The sequence below is a fragment of the Triticum aestivum genome, chromosome 5B, assembly GCF_018294505.1.
Source record: "Triticum aestivum cultivar Chinese Spring chromosome 5B, IWGSC CS RefSeq v2.1, whole genome shotgun sequence".
NCBI lineage: Eukaryota > Viridiplantae > Streptophyta > Magnoliopsida > Poales > Poaceae > Triticum > Triticum aestivum.
Window position 1 is genome coordinate 396605207 of NC_057807.1, and position 12035 is coordinate 396617241.

Consider the following 12035-nt stretch of genomic DNA (forward strand, 5'->3'; position numbering starts at 1 on the left):
CCCATGTACCTTCTATTAGAATCTAATCCACATAATTATAATACTATTAAAAATTTATTTTCTGCTTAGATTATTTATTTGCTTGTTTTTGAGTTTTCTGGATCTTTTCTTCGATTTCCCTTTGCATCTTTTGCTTGAGTGCTTATGTATGCTATTGTTTGTTTATGATAGATTTTCCAGAGTGCGAAGCTTGTTACTACGAATACCTAGAGTTTTCCGATCGTCAACAAGGCAAGTTACACTTTGATCATACTTTTCAATACCCAGTTTTTACTATGCATTAGTTTTACCTCTCTAATATTAGCATGAGTAGGATTGGGAACATATGGTTTGGCTGTAGTTATTGAGGTAGGAACCTATTACCTTTTGATCACCCTGGGATTATACATTATGCTCATATATTGCTTAGACATGCTCGTAGACGGGGATTGGTTTGTGAGATTCATGCAAGTAGCGAGAGATAATAATTTTGGACAACATTAAGGTGGCAACTTTAATACACATCTGGGTAGATTATTTGGGGAACATGGAGAAACTAGTGCTTACCCATTGCAATCCCAGAGTACCCGTGTGATTACCCTAGGTCCGCCACCCAGGCTCAAAGGGATCATATGATATTTCATGCCTAGAAACTTCCGTGTGCAGCCACAAGCCATTATGGGCTCTAGCATAGTTGAGTAAGTTGTGTGACCTCTTTCAGTGGTATACTAGCAGATGTAGGGAAAAGTAGGTGTACCGGTCTACCCAGAGTAAAGAGTTAATGCTTCAAAAAGACTATGTCTCGATCTTCCAATCATGGATACTGTCGAGTCTTGTGGGGAAAAGTGTGCAAACCTCTACAGAGTGTACAAACTAATCATGGTTAGCCGTGTCCCTGGTTATGGACAATTTGAGTATCTGGAAGTGAATATTTTGTTGATCTCATCACTATATTTAATTAATATATTGGGTTTAATTGTTATTACTTGGTAATTTCGGGATTTGAGTTGGAGGAACCTTCTCAATATGGCATAAACTTGGTAGTAAATAAAATTTATTCCTTTGTTGTAGGAAAAAATTAGCTTTATGCAAAAATTAAACTCAGAGCCTCCACCAGCCAAATATGCATGTAGATATAGTCTCTTTCATTCATTGCTCTATAGTGTGACTCTGGCAGCATATTCCATGTGCTGACCAACACGGCTGCAACGTCTCATGTTGCAAAGTTTTCTGACGAAGAATAAGGTGCGCTAGGTCGTTGTCATGCACTCAGTTATGTCGTGGAGTTGATGGACTCATTTATGTTCGAAACTTCCGCAGTTACTTTATTTAGATGGCCTTCAACCATATTATTTTTGTAACAAATACTCTTTATGCGGACCTCGATGTAATAAGTGTGTGATTGAACTCTGTTATAATTCCTCGAGTATAGTGTGTGTCAGCATACCAATCGAGGGATGGCACTTAAGTACAGAGACTACGATTCATCGGGATCGGGTCGCTACAAGATGGTATCAGAGCACACGCTGATTGTAGGACGCGATCACTAGGAAAAGCCACAAGATACTCTTCTCTATTCATTTCTAATCCTCCTCTATTTCTACTCTATAGATGTCGGACCCCAGGAACAAGTTCACTCAGCCGGATGACAACATCCCCTTCAGACGACACTTGAAGGAAGTCATGAAGTACCTGAACATCGGTCTACCAAGTTTCACCGGAACGTTCACTGCAACTTGGAGGATCAAAGTTCGTGTACCTGGAAGGACTTTTGCACCAATTACCGAGCCCATCGAGTTTACCTTGGATGCAGAACTTGGAGCTTAGGAAAGAGCATGGTAGCCCACATCACCTTTGGACGCATTTGTGAGGTGTACCACAATGATGTTGAAGACACCGTCTACCAGATATGTGGATGCCGAGATGAGCAATGGGAGATGATTCGCACCAGGAAGGATGGATCAATTGCAGCGTACATTCAGGAGATGGATCAACACATTCGTCGATATGAGAATCAGATGTGTGCTATCATGAAGAAGACCAAGAAGGTGATGACCATGAATATCGAGCTGGAAGAGGAACTAAAGTCAACCCGTGACGGATATGAAGAGGAAATTGCGGTGCTACTAGAGAAGAATGAAGACATGAAGAAGAAGCTAGGAATATCCGAGGTGAAACAAGAACGTGAAGTGCATATTCATGAAGATGACTACATCATACTAGATGACATGGATAGTGATGGAGATGAAGACAGTGACAAGGATGAAGACAGTGATGATGATGCTAAAGATCACGATTATGAGCCCATGGAATCTTTCACCGATCAAAACTTCTAGATGACCACTCTATTACTATTAGTATTCTTCCAAGTAGTTAGAAATCGTTCGTGAAATTTGTAATATTAGTTTAGACCATTTTGTGTGAATCTTGTTTGAAACTGAGTGGTGTGAAGTGAATGTATTTGCCTCATATGCATATGGGTAGTGAAATCTCTCAATAGACCTTATTCTATTCTGTTTTCTCACCCCTCTAACCCATCAGATGCCTCCGAGACGTGACCTCAGATTCACTTTCCCGCCGGAGCTCACCCAGTTGATCCAACACCAAAATGCCTTGATGCAGATGATGATACATAACCAAGGCAACAACAACAACAACAACCCACTACCACCACCCCTAGTTGACAACCTAGCCCATTTCCTAAGGTTGAATCCGCCGGTGTTCTCTAGCAGCACCGAGCCGATTGTTGCTGATGATTTGCTCCGCAAGATCGGGAGGGAGATAACCACTGCTGGATGCACAGATGCGGAGAGAGTGCGCTTTGCCGGACATCACTTGATGGACCCGCAACCTCTTGGTGGGAGAATTTCACCACCACTTACCCCATTGCTATAGTTACATGGGATCTGTTTCAGTAGGCCTTCTACACCACACATGTCTCTGCTGGAGCCATGAGTTTGAAGAAGCGTGAGTTCCGCAACTTACGCTAGGGGAGTCATATAGTGGGGCAGTATGTGGATGAGTTCAGCAAGTTAGCATGCTATGCCCCGGATGATGTGGCCACAGATGTCGCGAAGCAGGAGAAATTTCTTGAGGGGCTCAATGATGAGCTGAGTATGCAGTTGATGGTGGCAACCTTCAACAACTACTAGGATCTGGTAGAAAGGGCCCTCAAGATTGAGGGCAGGCATCAGCAAATAGATAACCACAAGAGGAAGTGTGGATAGGGAAAGTATAACTCTGGAGATCAGCAGAAGCCTCGCTATCCCCCTTACCAGGGAGGACACACTCATCATAACCATGGAGGACATAACCATGGAGGAAATTCGCACAATGGAGGAAGTTCACACAACCATAGTGGCCTTAAGATGGTAATGGGAATGGAGGAAGCAACAGTTAGAGCCGTTCCAACCCCGCGACACCCGCCAAGAAGGATCTGAGTCACATTACCTGTTTCAAGTGCGGGAAGACCGGACACTACGCCACTGAATGTCCTGAGGCAAAGAATGGAAATGGCAATGGAAGCTTTGGAAAGAAGCCCAATCCTTTCACCAGAAGTCAGGTGAATCACGTCAGTGTGGAGGAAATTGAGGAGCAGCTCGACGCAGTTGTCAGTAAGTTTTTGATAAATGCATTTACAACCCTTGTTATTTTTTACAATGGTGCATCACATTCATTCATATTAAGGGGATTTGTGGACAAGTTTAAGTTGCCAACCGTAGCCCTTAAGTCACTTATGTTAGTGAGTTCCCCAGGAGCAGAGTATATGGCTAGTTTGGGATGTTATCAGTTGCCATTAATCTAGACACGTTTTCCCCCACAGATCTCATTATCTTGGAATCACAAGGATTGGATGTGATCCTAGGCATGGATTGGCTATCCAAGTATGCGGGAAACATCGATTGTGCCAATAAATCGGTTCTTCTCACCACCTGAGGGAGTCCTGGACTAGGGGGTGTCCGGATAGCCGAACTATCATCATCGGCCGGACTCCAAGACTATGAAGATAGAAGATTGAAGACTTCGTCCCGTGTCCGGATGGGACTTTCCTTGGCGTGGAAGGCAAGCTTGGCGATTCGGATATGTAGATCTCCTACCTTTGTAACCGACTCTGTGTAACCCTAGCCCTCTCCGGTGTCTATATAAACCGGATGGCTGTAGTCCATAGGACGAACAACAATCATACCGTAGGCTAGCTTCTAGGGTTTAGCCTCCTTGATCTCATGGTAGATCTACTCTTGTAACCCACATCATCAATATTAATCAAGCAGGACGTAGGGTTTTACCTCCATCAAGAGGGCCCGAACCTGGGTAAAAACATTGTGTCCCTCGTCTCCTGTTACCATCCGCCTAGACGCATAGTTTGGGACCCCCTACCCGAGATCCGCCAGTTTTGACACCGACATTGGTGCTTTCATTGAGAGTTCCTCTCTGTCGTCGCTGATAGGCTCGATGGCTTCTTCGATCATCATCAACGACGCAGTCCAGGGTGAGATCTTCCTCCCCGGACAGATCTTCGTATTCGGCGGCTTTGCACTGCGGGCTAATTCGCTTGGCCAACTGGAGCAGATCGAAAGCTACGCCCCTGGCCGTCAGGTCAGATTTGGAAGCTTGAACTTCACGGCTGACATCCGCGGGGACTTGCTCTTCGACGGATTCGAGCCACAGCCGAGCGTGCCGCACTGTCACGTCGGGCATGATTTAGCTCTGCCGCGGGACAGTACCCTGGAGGTCGCACTCGAAACCGCTCCGATCTTCAATTCGGAGCCAGCTCCGCAGATCGAGGATGGATGCCTAGACACCGCCTCGGGGGCTGCAACCTCTACGGCGATAGAGCCGAACACTGACTTTGTCCCTCATAAAGCTCGTGACTCCAACGTGCCGGACTCCTCACCGGACTCCGAACCTCCCGCGCCCGCCCTGATCGAATCCGATTGGGCGCCGATCATGGAGTTCACCGCAGCGGACGTCTCCCAACACTCACCTTTCGGCGATATCTTGAGTTCGCTAAAATATCTCTCGTTATCAGGAGAGCCCTGGCCGGACTGCGGTCAGGACGGTTGGGATGCGGATGACAAAGAAATTCAAAGCCCACCCACCACCCACTTGGTAGCCGCTGTCGATGATTTAACCGACATGCTAGACTATGACTCCGAGGACATCGACGGTATGGACGACAACGCCGGAGACGACCAAGAACCAGCGCCCACTGGGCACTGGACAGCCACCTCATCGTATGACATATACATGGTGGATATCCCAAAAGATGGGAATGGCGAAGGAAAAGAGGAGGATGACCCCTCCAAAAAGCAGCCCAAGCGCCGGCGTCAGCGGCGCCGCTCTAAATCCCGACACAGCAAGAATGAAGACTCCGGCACCGGAGACAATAATACACCGGACAGTGCCGAAGACAACCCGCTCCAGCAAGATGCAGCGCAGGAGGACGGAGATGCCAGCCCTTATGAAGGAGCGGCAGGGGAGGAGGCATAGGATTATACGCCTCCCTCCGGAGACGAAGCGAGCCTCGACGATGACGAATTCGTCGTGCCTAAGGATCCCGTCGAACAAGAGCGTTTTAAACGCAGGCTTATGGCCACGGCGAACAGCCTCAAGAAAAAGCAGCAACAACTTAGAGCTGATCAGGATCTGCTAGCCGACAGATGGACTGAAGTCCTCGCGGCCGAAGAGCATGAGCTCGAACGCCCCTCCAAAAGCTACCCTAAATGCAAGCTGCTCCCCCGATTAGAGGAGGAGGCTTACGAACCCGCATCACCAGGAGAGAATACGGCTGACCGACCACCCCGTGGTCACGACAGAGTGGCCTCTAGGCCCTTCACCAGACCCGTACCCCGGCATCGCTCGAAAAGCACACGGCCACAGGGGAACACTCCGGACTTGCAAGATATATTGGAGGATAAGGCAAGACAATCAAGATCGATCTATGGATCGCGTGGGCATCCCACGATACGTGATGACAATCGTCGCGCCGGACACAGTAAGTCCGGCCGGGCCGAACAAAATAGACCAAGCTCCCTTGAGCTCCGTCGTGATATCGCCCAGTACAGAGGCGCCGCACATCCACTATGCTTCACAGATGAAGTAATGGATCATCAAATCCCCGAAGGGTTTAAACCCGTCAATATTGAATCCTACGATGGCACAACAGACCCCGCGGTTTGGATTGAAGACTATCTCCTTCACATCCACATGGCCCACGGTGACGATCTTCACGCCATCAAATACCTCCCCCTCAAGCTTAAAGGACCAGCCCGACATTGGCTCAACAGCTTGCCAGCAGAGTCAATTGAGAGTTGGGAGGACCTGGAAGCCGCATTCCTCGATAACTTCCAGGGCACTTATGTGCGACCACTAGACGCTGATGACCTAAGCCACATAATTCAGCAGCCAGACGAATCAGCACGCAAATTCTAGAACAGGTTCCTCACTAAAAAGAACCAAATAGTCGACTGTCCGGACGCTGAAGCCTTAGCAGCCTTTAAACACAACGTCCGAGACGAATGGCTCGCCAGACACCTCGGCCAGGAAAAACCAAGAACAATGGCCGCACTAACAAGTCTCATGACCCGCTTTTGCGCGGGGGAAGACAGCTGGTTGGCTAGATGCAGCACCAGCGACCCGAGTACATCCGAAATCAGGGATGGAAATGAGAAATCACGACGCAAAAAAGATCAGCGCCGAAATAAGGAAAATGGCCCAAATAGTACGGCGGTCAACGCCGGATTCAAAAGCTCTCAGCCGAACAACAAAACACTGCCCCTAAAGGATAACAGTGACGAGCTATCCAACCTAAACAAGATTCTGGATAGACTGTGTCAAATACACGGTACCTCCTGGAAGCCTGCAAACCATACCCACAGAGATTGTTGGGTCTTCAAGCAGTCCGGCTGACTTAACGCCGAACACAAAGGGCTCGACACACCAAGTGAAAGTGACGAAACCCAAAAGCAGCGCTCCGGAAACCAAAAGACTTTCCCATTAGAAGTCAAAACAGTGAACTCACTTCACGTGATAACACGCAGCGCGGCCCCTGCTATACCAGGACACCGTCCGCATACTGGGGATAGAACCCACCAAAATTCGCTATAGCAGCACTTCCTTCAAAGGAGTGACGCCAAGCCTTTTTTAGCCAATTTTACAGGCTCTGTACCACTAGAGGTCGTGTTCGGTTCATCCGACAACCTCCGTCGCGAAAAAGCTCACCCTCCATCACCCCATTTAGCAGTAGCCCTTAAGCACTACTGGGGTGCGCAGCTTTTGCCCGCTTTAATGCAATACCACATTACGCGTCTCTTACGCTTAAAAATGCCTGGTCCATGTGGCATGTTCTTAAAACTCCAGGTGTCTCTCGACCACAGAGAATGTGTGGCTGCCTCGACGGCCACACATTATTCCGACCTTGCAGGTCAAAGCCCCTAAAAATAGGTCATTTAGGCCTCGGACATGGTTAGACGAGTCCGGCATAACTTAGCAAGGGGCTTCCCAGCCGCATACCCCTTTTTTTAGAGGGACGCGCGCATAAATGATGAAAGCCAATAAAGCTTAACTTTCTTCATCTTCCAAATTATACTTTATTTTGATACACTTTTTGCATGATATTTCTTAGAAACTAAGTCCTTCTCTTTTACAGATGAAGCACGTGCTACACCCGTCCAGGATACAGCACAACGGAGACACAGGCGCAGACGTGCAGTAGGGACCCGTTGCAAGGATTCTTTTCAGATTAAGACCCTGCGTAAACCTTTCTCACTGTCTCTTGTTGATACACATCCCCCGGATTCCTACCAGAGCCGAGGAGGAGGCTGGCGTTTTGGCATCGGCCGCGTCAGAAGTTCCCGCCTATACTTGGACACTAGGGGCTTAGGGCTTTATTCTGCCCGATATCATAAAGACCGAACACCTCAGGGAGTGTTCGGCGTCTCAAGTTAGGCCTTATATGCATCAGCTCCGAATCATGTCTTTGGTCAAATGTTGGGTTTGCCCGGCTCCTGTGTTTTGCTGCCTTACGTTCTGTATCATCGGCTAACGCGGCACCAGGAGAACTACTGCGATTGTGCCCCGGTTCGGCCGGGAGAGCACCTCAGTAGAGAAAGCCGAAAACTGACTGTCATGATATAGCGAGAGACTGGTCAACCACTCGATCGACCATTGGGAATGTTTAGAATTCCTCCGCTTTGACAAAGGACCACTTCCCGGTCAGGCACATACGCGCCCCGAGTTCAGAGAAGCGCGGTGCCATCAGGGGCTATATAGTAGCCCCACATTCGAGCTCCTATGGCTAAGTGAAAGTGATAAAGCATTATAGTCCGGTTACCTAGTTTGCTATGCTATCACCTCCTTAAAAGGACCAAGATGTTGGATTAAGTGTGAAAAAGCGTTTTTCTTTTTGCAAACACCCCCACACCATGTGCAAGGGGGCTGAAGCCAAAGACTGCCATCTTTCAGGTTATACATACATATACGACCGCACAGGAGATAGTTCAATACTTGAACACACAAGTATAAAAAGTCATTGCATTATAAACATGATCTTAGAAATCATACATGTCATTCAAACATAACATCTTTCGAGCACTACGACTCTATTATACGAGCACCCTGCAGGACTTCCTCAAAGTAATGCTCGGTGGGGAATCGGCTTTTGTCCGAACCCCGGGATGCAACAGCGGTGGCATCCATCTTCGCCCAGTATGTTTTACCACGGGCGAGAGCCATCCGTGCACCTTCTATGCATGCCGACCACTTCATCGCCTTAATATGCGGCACTGCCCCAAGGAATTGCCGCAACAAGCCAAAATAACTCTTCGGCTTGGATCTTCCCGGCCACAGATGAGTGACCACATCCGTCATGGCAAGTCCGGACAATCTATTTAGCTCAGCCCACTCAACCAGCCGATCACTCAGCGGAAGTTGACGCTCCGGACTATGGAATTGAGACCAGAAAAGCTCTTCCATTTCGTGACCCTTCTAGCTTCGGAAGTGCACGACTACGTCCGCCGCACTCGCTGCCAAGTCCAGGTAAGGATCCTCCGCACCATACAATCGGCCGAGCTGAGCATACTTCGGATCCGTGAACTTCCTGCACAGCATAAAGGGCTTTCCAGCCACAATGTCTCAGATTTGACGCAGTTCCTCCTTCATAGCCCGCATCGCACTACGGGCATCTTTGGCTTCGGCGTCGGCCTTCTTCAGGTCCTCTTGTTCCGCTCGATGTTCTCTTTCAAGAACCTCCTAGCGGTCGGTAGCAACTTTTAATTTCGCGGCCATTCCGGCCATCTCCTCCCTGCTTCGGCAGTGCACAGCCTTCTCGGCTTCTAGCTCTTCCGCTGCCTTCGAGGCAGCCGCCTCGCTTTTTCTGGCTTGCTCCTTGGCCCGAGCAAGTTCGGCTCGAAGGCCTTCCATAGCGGCAGCGCCATCTGCATCAAGCATACAAATTGTAAGGCACGGGCGTCAGCCTCCTTACTAGGCGACCACGGAGCAACCACGTACCTTGTGACTCATCCAGTCGTTTATTGACCAGCGAGATGTCCGCATCCGCAACGTCGAGTTGCCTTCTTAGCTCGGCAAATCCATCAGTCCGGCTGGCCACCGGACGATCCGCCACCTGCATAGGAAAGGAGGCATTCTATAACTGAGATTACGATCCTTGGCACGCTATCGCTTTCGACAGCATACCAAGTCTCAGGGGCTACTATCTATACAGGGCGCACTTCATGTGCAAAACTATCAACAGGTATGTCATTTTTTGCGTACCTCAAATCCCATCAGTAAAATTCTGACGGCCTCATACAACCCGATTTCGGCGGACGAAATCCTCTCAATCACATCACCCATTAATGTGTGGTGATCTTCTGAGATGGACGCCCTCTTAAGCAAATCCTGCAGCTCCACCGGCCGTACTCCAATGGGCGCCGAACTCTCCGGTCCCGCCGGACTCGGGGAGACCCTCCGCGACGACACCTCAGGGTCGTCCGCCCTGCATGATGGGGCGGTAGATGAAGGTGTTTCGCATTCCATCCTCTCCGGACGAAGGTCTCCCGAAGATGAGCTATGCTGAGATGGGCTGAGATCCGAACTACAAGGTAAAAACTTCGTTACCTTTAGACATTAAGCAGGGGTGACTGATAATTATAAAATCCCCCTTTTCACTTACGGCTCGTTAGAGGGTTGATTCCTCCGAGGAGACAATACGGCCGGGGCGCTTTCTGGTGCAGGACCTTCCGGTACAGATTTCTTTCCCCGTTTTGAGGCCTTGGCCTCCGGGTCTTCGGAAGCGTTCCTCTTCTCCCCTTGGAAGGAGGGACTCTCGATTCCTCCCTTACTAAACGTCTCGTTGGCAGAGGTGACAGTTTCCCCGTGCCCCCCTTTGCCCTCATTCGAAGGTGCAACCTCCAACATTTTGATTAACACGGGATCCTGCGTGGTCTCAGGGAGGGGGGCCGGACACCATATCAGTTTTGCTTGCGCTATCCACTCCTGTCTAGGGATAGCTGGTTAAAAGGCAAGCTCATAAAAAATAAATGGACGGTGTGTCCGGACACAGGGCTACTTACTTGAGTATCCGGGCGATTGCAGCTTAGGCCAGCGTCCTCGGTCAATTCCGGATGCGTCTCTTGCAATCCGAAGAACAGTTTATACATCTCCATGGGAGTCAAACCCATGAAATGTTGAAGAGCTCGTGGCCCCTCCGGATTAAATTCCCACAGGCGGAGGGGGCGACGTTTGCAGGGCAGTAGGCGCCGGATCAACATTACCTGCACCACTGCGACCAGATTGATCTCCCTTTCTTGGAGGCCTCGAATCCGGTCCTGCAGTAGGGGGACGTCTTTAGGCGGCCCCCAGTCACGCCCCTTGTTGACCCATGACGTCAGCTGTTGTGGAGGGCCCGAGCAAAAGACGGGCGGCGGCTTCTGCCTGCTGCCCCGGGGAGCGGTGATATAAAACCACTCCTGTTGCCACAAGCCGAGCTCCTCTTGGAAAGAGCCCTTGGGCCATGGAGCTTCGGCCCTCTTGCTTATAACCGCCCCGCCGCACTCTGCCTGACGCCCCTCAATCATCTTCGGCTCCACGTTGAAGGTTTTGAGCCATAAGCCAAAGTGAGGGGTAGTGCGGAGGAAGGTTTCACAGACGACAATGAATGATGAGATATGGAGGATGGACTCCGGAGCCAGGTCATGGAATTCCAGCCCATAGTAAAACATGAGCCCCCTCATGAAGGGATCCGTCGGGAAGCCTAAACCCCGACGGAAGTGAGACACGAACACGACGATCTCGCCAGGCTCGGGAGTTGGGATAACTTGCCCTCGGGCAGGCAGCCTATGCGAAACCTCGTAGGTTAAATACCTGGCATCTCTCAGCTTTAGCACGTCCTCCTCCGTGACGGAGGAGGGCATCCACCGGCCTCGTAGATCAAGACCGGACATTGTCGAAGATTGAAGGTACCTGAATTCAGAGCCCTGGGTGTTGGAACTCAGGGAGAGGGGCGGATTCGATAGAGGATTGAATAAAAAGAACGGGCCTTGGTCTCATTATAATGAGGAAGAATACCAAGAGCCGTCCCCATGACCGTTTGGAACCCGCCTTCGATGGAGGGGGCGTGGCAACGGGCGTGGTTGGGTTACCCACGTCCGTATTAATGGGAATCCCAGAATAAGGGGAACACGATCTCGGCTTCGACAAGATGTGCTAAGGAAATCGCCTCGCTAAACGCGCTGAGGTGGAACAATAAAAACAATTCGAGTAAAGGCTTGGAAGTGGTGTGACGTCACGCCACAGAATACGTCAGCAGATTGATCTTGTGTAATATTATTCTCTCTACGGTGGTATGTGGAATTTATTTTTGCAGAGCCGGACACTATCCTGGTGTTCACAATCTTCTATAAATTATTCGGAGGAGGAACCCGCCTTGCAATGCCGAAGACAATATGCGCGCCGGACTCGTCGTCATTGAAGCCTGGTTCAGGGGCTACTGAGGGAGTCCCGGACTAGGGGGTGTCCGGATAGCCGAACTATCATCATCGGCCGGACTCCAAGACTAT